Raw genomic sequence first — 15,540 nt, 5'->3', positions numbered from 1 at the left:
AAAAAGTTAAAAAGCTATTAGCTTATTTTTTAAAAGTTACCTGAAGTAGCGCTTCAAAATAAGCTCTTATTTTAAGCTACTATCTTATTTTGAGAACATTATCAATTAGCAGAGCTTATAGCTTATTAGTAGCTTAAAATAAGCTATAAGCTCCTAAATAAGCTCTGCCAAACATAGGCTATGTTTGGCAAACTTAGCTGAAATGGTAGCTAAAAGCTGAAAAGTAGCTGAAAACTAAAAAGCTATAAGCTCGAAGCTGAAATCTGAAGAACTGTTAAGCTAGCTGTTATGCTTAAAAGTGTTTGGTAAAATTAGCTTTTTGATAAGCTGATAAATGTAAAAAGACTAAAAAGGACATCTTCATACAATTTAAATTTAAATAGGTTTGTTTATATATTAAAATATAAAATAGTGAAATCAATATATTTTAATAAAATATAAAGTAATTACATATATTTGAAAATATATAAAGTAAAATAAAATGTTCATAATTCATAAAATTAGTTCATACAAAAATCAATAATGTTAAAAAACAAATGTCAAATTGAAATTACAACCAAACTGTCCAAACATATTGAAGAGAAAAAGTCAAAAAGGTTTATCCAAAAAGATTTTAATTGGGAAGGGTAAATGATGTATTTCTTTAAAATAATAAGGTTAAAGATGGAAAAAAAAAGTTAAGAAGCTACTAGCTTATTTTGAAACGCTACTTTAGGCCTATGTTTGGCAAACCTATCTGAAACGGTAGCTGAAAGCTGAAAAGTAACTGAAAGCTGAAAAGCTATAAGCTCGAAGCTGAAATTTGAAGAGCTGTTAAGCTAGCTGTTATGCTTAAAAGTGTTTGGTAAAATTAGCTTTTTGATAAGTTGATAACTGTAAAAAGACTAAAAAGGACATCTTCATAAAAGTTAAATAGTTTTAAATTTAAATAGATTTGTTTACATATTAAAATATAAAATAATGAAATCAATATAATTTAATAAAATATAAAGTAAGAACATATATTTGAAAATATATAAAGTAAAACAAGATGTTTATAATTCATAAAATTAGTTCATACAAAAATTATTGTTCAAACACAAATATCAAATTAAAATTACAACGAAATATATTGAAGAAAAAACGTCAAAAGAGTTTTAATTGGGAGGGATAAATAATGTCATTTATATAAAATAATAAGGATAAAGATGGAAAAAAGTTACGAAGCTACTAGCTTATTTTTGAAAAGGTACATGAAATAGCGTTTCAAAATAAGCTCTTTTTTAAGCTACTAGCTTATTTTGAGAACATTACCAAACAAAACTTATAGCTTATTAGTAGCTTAAAATAAGCTATAAGCTCCTAAATAAGCCCTGTCAAACACAGCCTAGGGCTATGTTTGGCAAACCTAGCTGAAACGGTAGCTGAAAGCTGAAAAGCTATAAGCTTGAAGCTGAAATCTGAAGAGCTGTCAAGCTAGCTGTTATGCTTAAAAGTGTTTGGTAAAATTAGCTTTTTGATAAGTTGATAAATGTAAAAAGACTAAAAAGGACATCTTCATAAAAGTTGAATAGTTTTAAATTTAAATAGGTTTGTTTACATATTAAAATATAAAATAATGAAATCAATATAATTTAATAAAATATAAAGTAGGAACATATATTTGAAAATATATAAAGTAAAACAAGATGTTTATAATTTATAAAATTAGTTCACACAAAAATTATTGTTCAAACACAAATATCAAATTAAAATTACAACGAAACATATTGAAGAAAAAAGGCCAAAAGAGTTTTAATTGGGAGGGATAAATGATGTCATTTATATAAAATAATAAGGATAAAGATGGAAAAAAGTTAAGAAGCTATTAGCTTATTTTTGAAAAGCTACCTGAAGTAGCGTTTCAAAATAAGCTCTTATTTTAAGCTACTAGCTTATTTTGAGAACATTACCAAACAAAGCTTATAGCTTATTAGTAGCTTAAAATAAGCTATAAGCTCCTAAATAAGCTCTGCCAAACACAGCCTAGGTAGCGTTCAAAAATAAGCTCTTATTTTAAGCTACTAGTTTATTTTAGAAACATTACCAAACAGAGCTTATAGCTTATTAGTAGCTTAAAATAAGCTATAAGCTCCTAAATAAACTCTGCCAAACAGACACTATGTCTATCTTGCATTGTGTATCCTAATCCAAAATAATCTTTAAATTAAGTGTTTGTAATTATAATTGACATAAATAAATTGAAGGTGCATAACAAATTAACTACGTACATATAAAATGATAATTACAAATACGTAAATTATTAACTACATATACAAAATATGTTAAACGGTAGACATATAATTTGAATATATTATGTGTCAGCAGTTAACATATTATGTACTTGCAAAGTTGTAGTTAACCGTTTATATGTTTGTAGTTACTATTTTATGTATTTGTAGTTAATATGTTACATACTTTAATTTATTTATAGGTACATAAAATGTCAATTGCAGGTATACAAAATATGACACATAATTTTTGGAAAAGGGACCATAATACAAGATGGACATTGATTCATAATATAACAATTGGTTAAATGTTAGGTAATAAAGAGTAATCATTATTACATGGACCATGATCTACAAAGTTGTGTGGACCATAAATAAAAAAATATATTTTAATATACTAAAATACATTATTTTTGTATATAAAATACATTAATATGTGTAAAATGGATGTGAAAATTACTAACGAAAGTGAATATCTTGTTACATTTGTGTTTGACAAATGTGTTGAACAAATGAACAACTACTACTATTATCCAACAAACAACTTATGCCAATGGAATAACAAGTATTAGACCTGACTATTTGTAACCCCTCGCTTATTCCGATAAGTTTAGAGTTCGAAAAATATTTTTAAGCTACGATATTTACGAAATGGTCTCTCGTTACTTCAAGAGGATTTTTTTTTTAGTAAGGAAAGTTATTAATAAGTTACGATTTACGTACCGGTCACGAACCGTAAAATTTTAAGGACGTATATACAGTTCGAATTTTCCTAGAAAATGGATTATTAAGCATGATACGATTACGCGTGAGCTTCCGACTCAGTTCAGTGAAAAAAATTAGATGAACTGTAAGAGTGAAATTTGCTACGGACTTCGTACCTATATTTCGCGAGATACCGAAAAATTCCCAATTCTAGTGATTATCGACGGGATTATTTTTAGGATAATTTTGGTGTTAGGATTTTCCCGAATTAAGCTATAATCCTCCGAACTTTCATCTGATTTAAACCCAAACTGGCAAAATAAATTAAGATCTTCAAGGAGACACCATAGGGAGTTGACATGTGGCACTCAAAATCCCAACTTGGATTGGATCATTAATAGCATGTCATATAGGTATGGGAATGTTGCACTTGATTTCTTAATCTTCAAGCTAAGCTCACATCATCTCTCTCTCATCCTCTCCATCTCATTTTTTTCGAAAATCCCTTAAGGCAAGAGGAAGAAGAAATTAGCTTAGTCTTACACTTGTGATCAAGAGCTCCCAAGCATTTCTTCAACTCAAGTGTCTAAGTGTAGGTAAGACTTTAGACTTTGTTTGGTTAAATCCTTCTTAGAACTTAAGTGTAAACTAAAGGTGTATGAAAATGTTGTTGTTATGGTGATTTTTTTAGGATCTTTGGTGGAGGACTCAAAAGGGAGGAAACCAACAACTCCTACGGTTTTTAGGATCTTCCAAAGAGGTAAGGAATCCCTTAAGTTGGCTCAATCACTTGAAGGTGAACAAATGCTAGTAAATTACGTGACTAGGAAATTTTACGTGAAAAAAATATGTGTTAAGTTGTGGATCTACAAGTTGGCTCAAAGAAATTACACTTTAATGTTTAGTAATTTTTGTATGCATGTTTATAGCTAGTTTATGCATGTATAGGTTGTATTTATGTCCATATAGGCTTATACTTGTGAAAATAGTGAAAAAAAAAATCAAGTTAGTCTTTGGCAGTAACTTCCGAGATTTATTGGGAAAAATTGGTAAGGTATTTTGACTCCATTTTTCTCAGATATGTAGTTCAATAAGTGTAGAACCCGCATATAAAATTTCGTAAGGATCGGAGTAGTATAAGTACGATTTTCGAATTTTTTTCCAAAACTGGTCCAGAGAGAAAAATATTCTGGACAGCACACTGCCAAGGGCAAAAAGGGAATTTTCTGTGTTTATTCGTGGATCAAAATGACCAAAACTTTTTATGGACATCAAGTACTATAAGTTGGGGTTCTACCATAAAAATTTCAAGTGAAAAAGAGTTCGGGAACTATTTTTACCGGCTCAATCTTTCGGACTGTGCCAACTGGAATCTTCTGGCAGAGAGGCTGGACGCGGTCCGGACGCCTGCGTCCGCCGTGCGTCCGCAGCTGCGGCCAACCGCGAGTCCGTGCGACGCGGCCTCGTTTTCGACTTGTTTGACCGAACTTTTCCCCGATGTTTTTAATCCCGAGTGTTATGATGTTTGAAAGGCCTACGGGCAAAAGAGATCTATTTTTGAAAGAAATATCTGTTTTGGAAAAATTATGTACATCACTTTAGAAGAAAATATTGTTGTTGAGAAATAAGTACAACTCTTGTAACTTGAGGAATTGTGTTGGAAAGCCTATGAGTAAATAAAAATGTTTATAAAACTTACGTCGAAAGAACGTATGCTATTTTGGTAAGCAGGTTGTCAAAACCTTATTTTTGAGGAAAATACTACTTTTAAGGAGTGAGTACATTACGTGAGAAAAACGAAAAAATGACGATTGAAAAGCCTGCGGGCACTGAGAGTATTTTGAAAATCCTTCTTGGGCTGATGAGATAGCCGATTTCAACTATTGGACTCAAATGAGAAATATGTCCAAAAGAAATAATTTGAGAAAGAAAAACGGAAGGAAGAATCATGTTTTCAAACCCTTAGTTTCTAAAGTGAGTTGAGGAGGACCTTGATTGACCCACGGGTGGCTTTAAGTGCCATGGCCCAGTGGTCGTTGTGGATATTGTATGACTAGTTCATACTGCAGGGCGAAGTCTATTCGTCGATATGTTATAGTGTATGACCAGTTCATACTGCAGGGCGAAGTCTATTCGCCGGGTACTATATAACTCGTAGGATGAGGTATTCCTATGGGGGTGTGCACACTTAAGGTATAGTTACTCCAAAAGTCCGGGTAGGTGTAGTTTTTATGGACTTAGCTGGGCCAACTAGGAATCATTTTAACGAACCTTACGTCCAGGGGATCAGTGTTAGACCTGGTGATGACCACTGAACCCGAGTTCGATGATCCAAGTGGTCAGAGTGGGAGTTATGAGAATGCTCCAAAGGCCTCACGCTTACTAAGAAGAAACTAAGGAAGTTTTAAAGATGAGAAAAGAGTTACTCTGTAACGACTTGAGAAGGAAATGATTCTATCCAAAATGTGACGAATTTTGAGCACGGAAATGTGCTGTTGAACCTCCTTTTGAGTTAAAATGAGGGAACTACTGGAAACGAAATATTTTACAAACTTGTCTGAAAAACAGAAAAATGTGTTTTAAGTGGCAATGATGCCAGTACCTTTATATGAGAAAAGTTTACGTGTTGAGTTAGCTTTACGCCTTATATTATATTGTCTACTATTGATAACCTGATTGCAGGTAGAGCTATAACTCGTGGGTAAATTTTACAACTTACAAATTATTATATTTTCGAACGTGGGTAAATTTTACAACTTACAAATTATTATATTTTCGAAACCTTTGTCTACTTTTAACTTACAAATTATTATATTTTCGAAACCTTTGTCTACTTTTGAGTGACAAATTATTATATTTTCGAAACCTTTGTCTACTTTTGAGTGACAATTTATTATATTTTCGAAACCTTTGTCTACTTTTGAGTGACAATTGATTTCCTTACTTAGCCGTCGTGCTAACTACACTTCATTGTGTACCTTATCAGATGAAGTCTAGCGTGGGTATACCCCTGCTTCTGTTTCTGATCCTCCAGCTCTGGCTCATGCTTCTGTCCCAGTTGCACTCCTGATCCCGTTCCTATCCCTGTTCAATCAGTGGTACCCACTCCTGATCCCGTTCCTATCCCTGTTCAATCAGTGGTACCCATTTTGGGTCCCGTTCCTATCCCTGTTCAATCAGTGGTACCCATTTTGGGCTCCTGCCTTCGTTAATTTCAATCAGTGGTACCCATTTTGGGCTCCTGCCTTCGTTAATTCGTTATGCCTCAAGAGAAAAGTCAAGTCTGACCTTTTTGTACATATCTTTTGTAGCCATGGTAGTACTAACATGGCTAGTAAGAACGGGAATAGTCCAAACTCTTTGTTGATGGGCTGTAAGAAACTCTTATATATATGTATATTCGTGGCTAGTATAGCTACTCTTTTGCTGCATGTATATAAGATTATGTTGGATTTTGACGATAAGAAACACAATCCTTGTCTTTAGTCTGTTAGCCTGTGCACCTAGAGTGAACTCTATCTGTATTCGAGTGGGGTTCAGTCTGGGTGTGGCGGTAACTACTCCGGAGATACGGCATAGCCGAACCGGGGTGTTACACTATTGTTGGGGAAAAGGATAGTGTTTAAAGATATCAACACTCAACAAACATGCTTAGATATAATTATTGTGGGGTTTCTTCAAAAAAAAATATAATTATTGTGGGGGGAGGGGATCCGTTTACTAACTGGAAATTTTTTTCAATTTTTTGAAAAATTTGAGAGCAGAAAACATGTTTACTAGCACAGTTTTGCATTTTTTAGAAAACCGAAACACTATTAAAAACTGTTTTCTAAATAGACATCTTTATAGAAACTCTAATATGTGATATCCTTTTAGCTGATAAAACAATGTGTTTTTCTTTCCATCCAAAGTAACAACAGAATACACAAGGTTGCTTGTCCATAATCTCTTTCCATATCATAGTATAAGTATTATAGGTCAGGCCACATTAATTAGCTTCAAATTCTAGTCTATAATCTGAGGAATATGTAAAAGAGATTAGAAATTTAGTATTTAAAAAAAATCACACTGAGTGCGCAATATATTATGCTTGAAGCTAGAATCTATTAGCTCCTGCCCATTGAACTCTATTTGAAGGATAACTGATATTATGGCCTTATTCTTTCCATTTTATCCTTGTTGATCTTAACCATGAAAATATTTAAGGAACTACCTCATTTGAGTGCCAATATTAAACTATGGACCTAAAAATATCAAATCATCATATAGTAACTAGTGACTTCCGCAAACCCACTACTTCTATAGAATGTGTAACAACACAGTATAAGATACTATATCTGGCAAATTATGTGTAGCCAAAAACTACTAGCTTGACTTTGATGAAATTATAACCTACTTAAATAACATGTACTTCAGTGTATGTTTCATCCCTTACTGCAATAACAACCAGAATGGTATTCCCCAATTAACATAATATCATTACAAACATCTGGATCTTTCAAAGATAACTTGAAGTTATAGAACTTTTGTGGTTAACGATCAGATAAGGGTTAACGATCAGATAAGGGCATTAGTTGTTTGGAATTTATTAACTTCAACTAAGAAATTTTAGACTTCATGCTATTACGATGAGGATTGAATTCTCTGTTAATATCATTAATCAAGATAGACACAGAATACTAATGTAATCCTAATACTCACCCTCAAGCTCAAGTACCACAAAAGACCACTTTGAGCTTGTCTCGTAGTCTCGTAGATGAGTAAATCGTGAACTGGAAAGTGCTTTAGTAAAAATGTCAGCCAACTGANGTTCCTATCCCTGTTCAATCAGTGGTACCCATTTTGGGCTCCTGCCTTCGTTAATTCGTTATGCCTCAAGAGAAAAGTCAAGTCTGACCTTTTTGTACATATCTTTTGTAGCCATGGTAGTACTAACATGGCTAGTAAGAACGGGAATAGTCCAAACTCTTTGTTGATGGGCTGTAAGAAACTCTTATATATATGTATATTCGTGGCTAGTATAGCTACTCTTTTGCTGCATGTATATAAGATTATGTTGGATTTTGACGATAAGAAACACAATCCTTGTCTTTAGTCTGTTAGCCTGTGCACCTAGAGTGAACTCTATCTGTATTCGAGTGGGGTTCAGTCTGGGTGTGGCGGTAACTACTCCGGAGATACGGCATAGCCGAACCGGGGTGTTACACTATTGTTGGGGAAAAGGATAGTGTTTAAAGATATCAACACTCAACAAACATGCTTAGATATAATTATTGTGGGGTTTCTTCAAAAAAAAATATAATTATTGTGGGGGGAGGGGATCCGTTTACTAACTGGAAATTTTTTTCAATTTTTTGAAAAATTTGAGAGCAGAAAACATGTTTACTAGCACAGTTTTGCATTTTTTAGAAAACCGAAACACTATTAAAAACTGTTTTCTAAATAGACATCTTTATAGAAACTCTAATATGTGATATCCTTTTAGCTGATAAAACAATGTGTTTTTCTTTCCATCCAAAGTAACAACAGAATACACAAGGTTGCTTGTCCATAATCTCTTTCCATATCATAGTATAAGTATTATAGGTCAGGCCACATTAATTAGCTTCAAATTCTAGTCTATAATCTGAGGAATATGTAAAAGAGATTAGAAATTTAGTATTTAAAAAAAATCACACTGAGTGCGCAATATATTATGCTTGAAGCTAGAATCTATTAGCTCCTGCCCATTGAACTCTATTTGAAGGATAACTGATATTATGGCCTTATTCTTTCCATTTTATCCTTGTTGATCTTAACCATGAAAATATTTAAGGAACTACCTCATTTGAGTGCCAATATTAAACTATGGACCTAAAAATATCAAATCATCATATAGTAACTAGTGACTTCCGCAAACCCACTACTTCTATAGAATGTGTAACAACACAGTATAAGATACTATATCTGGCAAATTATGTGTAGCCAAAAACTACTAGCTTGACTTTGATGAAATTATAACCTACTTAAATAACATGTACTTCAGTGTATGTTTCATCCCTTACTGCAATAACAACCAGAATGGTATTCCCCAATTAACATAATATCATTACAAACATCTGGATCTTTCAAAGATAACTTGAAGTTATAGAACTTTTGTGGTTAACGATCAGATAAGGGTTAACGATCAGATAAGGGCATTAGTTGTTTGGAATTTATTAACTTCAACTAAGAAATTTTAGACTTCATGCTATTACGATGAGGATTGAATTCTCTGTTAATATCATTAATCAAGATAGACACAGAATACTAATGTAATCCTAATACTCACCCTCAAGCTCAAGTACCACAAAAGACCACTTTGAGCTTGTCTCGTAGTCTCGTAGATGAGTAAATCGTGAACTGGAAAGTGCTTTAGTAAAAATGTCAGCCAACTGATCTTTCGTAGAAATAAATTTTACTTGCAACTAGTTCTTGGCCACCTTGTCGCGTACAAAGTGGTAGTCAATCTCCATGTGCTTAGTCCTGGCATAGAAAATAGGGTTCGCACAAAGATAGGTAGCACCCAAGTTATCACACCACAATTTAGGAGGTGAGACAACAGGCATCCCAAGCTCGTGCATAAGAGAGACCAACCACGTAACTTTTGCAGACACATCAGCTAAAGCCTTATACTCAGCCTCCGTCGAAGGACGCGCCATAGTGCATTGTTTGCTACAAGCCCATGAAACTAAGTTGCCACCAAGAAAAACCGCAAAGCCACTAGTGGATTTCTGATCAGCAGGATCACCAGCCCAATCCGAATCAGAATAAGCATGAATATCCATAGATAATGATGAAGCAATACGAAGACCATAATGAAGCATACCTTTAACATAACGAAGAACACGCTTCAACATACCCCAATGAGATGTAGTAGGAGAATGCATATGCTGACAGAGCTTGGCCAACGAGCAACATAAGAAACCATAGGATCCTCATCAAACTTGGCCAACGAGACAGGCGTGGCAAGTGCCTTACAATCCACCATGCCTGCAAGCGTCAAAATATCCTGCATGTAGCGCCGCTGAGAGAGAATCAAATCATTACCATCAAACACCGTCTCAATACCAAGAAAGAAAGATGGAGCACCCATGTCTCGGACTTTAAACTCAGTAGCCATTCTCGCCACACGAACAGACACACTAGTAGAATCTGACCCCATTATCAAAATGTCATCGACATACACCAACAGATATAACTAAATAGAATCAACAGAGTAAATAAATAGCGAAATGTTAGTCTTTGAAGGACAGAACCCAACTGACACCAAGAAGTCATGCAACCGAGTGAACCAGGCATGAGGAGCCTGTTTAATACCATACAGAGAGCGTTGCAATAAACACGCGTGTGTAGGCAGATTGTTGTCCTCATACCCAGGCGGTTGACGCTTATACACTATCCCAGTTAAACGACCATTGAGAAAAACATTATGAATGTCCAATTGACAAATAAAACAACCTTTTGAAACAACTAATGAAAGAAGTAAACGAACCGTAGTGGGTTTAACAACCGGACTAAAAGTCTCAAAAACGTCCAGGCCCGCAACTTGATTAAAACCCTTAGCGGCGAGCCGAGCCTTATGGCTCTCAACCGAGCCATCGACTTTTCGTTTAGTACGGAAAACACACTTACACCCACAACATTCATGCCCGAAACAAATGGAACCAACTGCCAAGTATGATTTTGTAACAAGGCATTAAATTCAAGGTCCATGGCCTATCGCCATTCAGGACTCAAGACCGCTTGAGAATAGCAGGTGGGATCAGACGCACTAACCTGAGAAACCAAGGCCTCGGGCTGACCACGAGTCTGTGACATGCTATGCAAAACCATCGAGTGAGACTGAACTGAGGGTCGCTTATGTCTCGTGCGAGGCTGCCGCGTGGTAGGTTGCTGAATATTAACCCCATCAACAGCCATTGATTCACGAGCGCTACTCCGCAAGCCTGAATCACTAGCACCAGGAGTAGCCGAAGCAGGCTCGGCATGTAATGGCAAAAAAGATGGGACAGACACACCAGAGACACCCCAAGCCTGCATACGCACCGAACCATTAGCCTGCACAGTCGAACGAGAAGCAAAAGGAAATGAGGCCTCATCAAACCGAACATGCCGGTAGATAAACACCCTATTAGTAGTTAAATCCATACAACGATATCCACGATAAGACTCTGGATATCTTAAGAAAACACAGGGCGCATAACCAAATTGTAACTTGTTGCGATTATACGGGCGCAATAGAGGAAAATAGACACTTGAAAACACGCAAAAAAGAGAGTAGGAAGGGTGAGACCGATGAAGACGAAAATGTGGACTCTCATTATTAAAGACACAAGTAGGCATTTTATTGATTAAATGAACAACAGTAAAAACGCCTAGTCCCAAAACCAAGAGAGAACTGACGCCTGAGCCATTAAAGCTAGACCCGTCTCAACAATGTGGCGATGCCTACGTTCTACCCGACCATTTTGTTCATGTGTATATGCACACGACTTACGATGATTAATACCAAAAGAGGAAAGTGTGTTATGTAATTTTTTGTACTCTCCCCCTAAATAAGATTGAACAGAAATTATCTTGCGAGAAAACAAACACTCAACTAAAGTACAAAAACGGTCAAAGATTGGTTATAAATCAGTTTTGGCACGCATAGGGTAGAACCATATATAATGTGTGTAATCATCCACAAATAACACAAAGTAACGAAAACCATTAACAAAAAGCAAGGGGGGCGGTCCCCAAATATTAGTATAAATCAATTCTAAAAAATGCGAACTAGAACGCTTAACACAGGGTAAGGGAAAACGTGATGCTTTCCCTAACTGACATGCGAAACACACAAACGAACTAATATTAGACGAACTAACATAACACAAAGGTAAAACCTGGCGCAACACACGAAGGTGGGGATGGCCAAGCCGATTATGCCACATCGAAAGGGAAGCTCGAGCAGCAACTAACGCAATAGGACCAGACTTCGACACCGACCAATAATAGAGACCCCCCCGATGAACTACCCTTCATATTGGACCGCCCGAGTGTGGAGATCCTTCACAAAAAAACAATTAGTGAAATTCAAAGAAAACACCTTTATCCTGAGCAAACTTTTCGACAGATAAGAGAGACGTAGACAACCCAAGAACATGCAACACATCAGATAATTTAAAACGCCTAGACTTAGTGGCTACCGAAGCAGAACCAACACTAACAATTGGCAAACCTGTTCCATTAGCAACACACAATGTGTCTGGACCATCGTAGCTAGCCGTAGAAGACATCATAGACTTAACAGGTGTAGCGTGACTTGTCGCCCCTATATTCGGAAACCACTGGTGGGCAAAAAGGGAACCATCATCAACCGAATAAGCCACATTCGCTTGAGGTCTAGAGGCAGTGTACCTGCGAAAACAATTAATAGTTGAGTGGCCTTGGTTACTACATATCTGACAACGCAACCAAGCAGAGCGAGATCGACCGTCGCAAACACCACTGCGCTGCTACAATGGACCCCGACCGCGCTAAGCAGCCAAAGTAGTGGGCACAATTGGATCAACACCATCATCTGCGCAGATAAAGTCCTGTGCCACGAGGAAATCAACAAGCTCCGTCATAGTCACTGGATTACCCTTCGTCAAGGTTGCAACCAGTGGCCGGTATTCCGACCGTAACCCTTGGAATACATATAAGTTCTGGTCGTCCAAACCAACCGGCCTTCCAGCAAGAGCCAAGTCTTCAATCAAGAGTTTTGTTCGGCCAAGGTAATTTGCGACGGAGGCGTCACCTTGACGGAGGGCCTGCAACTGGCCGAGGAGGCGGAGCGCTCGTGCCCTAGTAGAGGAGCCAGAGTTTGTTCAATTGACCGCCGTAGCTGCATGGACGTTGTTATCCCAATAGCTAGATTCATGACTTCCTCAAACAAAGAGGAAATCAGCATCGAAAGAATGGCTTGATCTTGCTGGAGCCAAGCGGCGCATGACATGGGAGACGAAGCAGTAGCAGCGACGGCAGTGGAGGTAGACGGCTGAAGCTCCGGGCAAGTCAGGGTTCCATCTACGAAACCCAGCAACCCTTGGCCATGCAAGAAGGGTAGTAGTTGAGTTCGCCAAAAAAGATAGTTTCGAAGGGTAAGTTTTATCGAAACGAAGTGATGGGCAATACTTAGAGAATTACTGGCAACGATAGGTACCGGAATGGTAGCATCGGAGATGGTCCGTTCGAATGAAACACCAACAAATCCGTTGTGAGAGTTCACGGGATTAGCCATGAGAGAATCATGAACTTCTGATACCAAATGAGGATTGAATTCTCTGTCAATATCATTAATCAAGAGAGACACAGAATATAAATGTATGTACAAGAAGAGTCCTAATACAATACTATTATTGTAATCCTAATAATTACAACTTCTTACACATTCTTCTCTAAGATTTATGCATAACACATTAGCTAATACGCTAAACCAGTAAATAACATAACAAAAACTTGAACACAAGTTTTGCATGAGATACAAGGATATAGAATGAAGAAATTAAAAAGAATATCGAGCTTGAATAAATATATATCAATATTGTTATTACAACTTTGTTCTACTTCCCATAAATTCATAAAGGAAGGGCAAAAGGCAAAACCTGTGTATGTTCTATGTGTAGTTTTCTGATTCATAAACAGACTGGTACCAAAATTCTAAAAAGAAAAACAAACATAAAGAGAACCATGAGAAACACAAAACAAGATCTCAATATACAAAACCCATGAAACAACTGCTAAGTTGTAAATTATATCATATCGTCAATTTTTTTATTGTTTCATTTCCTGAGCAACTAAATTATTATAAACTCTAATGCTTCAAAAAACAGGTAATAACTAAATTATAAAGTTTTCCATTGTAAGGTTTATTTTTAAGTTTTGAAAAACAAACCTGAAATTCAAAATAAACCTTAATGCAAATTAAAACAACAATAAAGTTCAATATAATTGAAACTCATACCAAATTCGTTTATCATGCTTTAAAAGCATCATCGGAATTCAATATTCACATGCATCATTCGAATGTGCCATAGAGTGGAACACCAAAATTGAAAATCTTGATCTTTTAAATAATTACATTTGGGGTCTAAATCAACTTATAATTGATAAACATTTCATCAAACTCCAAACTACAACCCACAACTTAAACATTTTAAATTAATGAAGTAATATGCTGAGAAATTAAAGAAAATTCAAATGTTAAAAGTAATCAAATAATTGCAATGTTTTACATACCTTCAAGCATAGAGAAATTAGTATAAATTGAAATTGCTATTCCAAAATTCATGCAGAAAATATTTTTCAAAAAGCAATGCATAGTGCATAGCTGCCCAACATCCATGTATCATTTCTTCTATACAATATGCGCAATCTTTCATAGTTTCTCCGACGGTTAGATACTAAATAGTAGGCAAAATAAAAATGATTAGTATACCAATTTTTTGTAAAAAAAAAAAATTATAAAAATTAAAAATCTTTGTCTCAAGAATACACCTCATTCAAATGCTCTGTCATATTTCTTAGAGATTGGAACAATGCCATGCCTAAAAAATATGTTTGTTCCCCTCCGTATTGTTCGCTTCATACCAGCTATGTAATGAATAATTCGCTTTTTCGTCATCATACCAATATGATTTACGTTTCTAAAATGTAGAATCATTGAGAAGATTAAGACCATCCAACACTCAGCTCTTAGCATTGTTAAAAGCAATCACTTCACTCTTCTTACGTATTAAGTCAAGCTTTGATACAAAGTCAAATAGAAAACCCCTTTTCTCTTCCAAATAGAAATTAGGGTGCTCTTACGTATTAAGTCAAGCTTTGATACAAAGTCAAATAGAAAACCAGTTTTCTCTTCCAAATAGAAAATAGGGTGTATCCGCAGTATTTTCAATTTTCCATTGAATCATACAACAACAACAACAACAAATAAAATAAGGACCTTGATTACTCACTCATCAAGCAAAAACATTTTCTTGGGCACAATCTTCATACTCTCAAGCAACAATGTCAAACCATATGAACTATGAAGTTGATGCCCATTAATAATCAACCACTTTTTAATAATTTCTTATGCATCACACAAACATAGAAAAGGAGTATCTACATTCACTTTTGTTGGGGTCTTTATAGCAGGCATTTCTATCTTCAATTGAATGCAATCACTTCTTTCCACAACAAAGATATTAGATTTTGTTAGCTTCAAATCCCCTTGTACCGGAGGACACTTGCTATGCTCCCTAACAGCGATCTACACAATTAAAAAACAATAAACTAAATAGATGAAAAACAAGTATTATCTTATAAAATATATTACATAAATGGTTAATACCTGAATGGTTTGAGAAATTTGTCATTGAAGGGATCATGATTTATCATCCAAACATCTAGTGTGTCTATGACCTTCTCAGTTACGATATATATATATATATATATATATATATATATATATATATATATATATATATATATATATATATATATATATATATATATATATATATATATATATATATATATATATATATATATATATATA

The sequence above is a fragment of the Ipomoea triloba genome, chromosome 12 (assembly GCF_003576645.1).
Source record: "Ipomoea triloba cultivar NCNSP0323 chromosome 12, ASM357664v1".
In the NCBI taxonomy this organism is placed as follows: Eukaryota; Viridiplantae; Streptophyta; class Magnoliopsida; order Solanales; family Convolvulaceae; genus Ipomoea; species Ipomoea triloba.
This window is presented reverse-complemented; position numbering follows the sequence as displayed.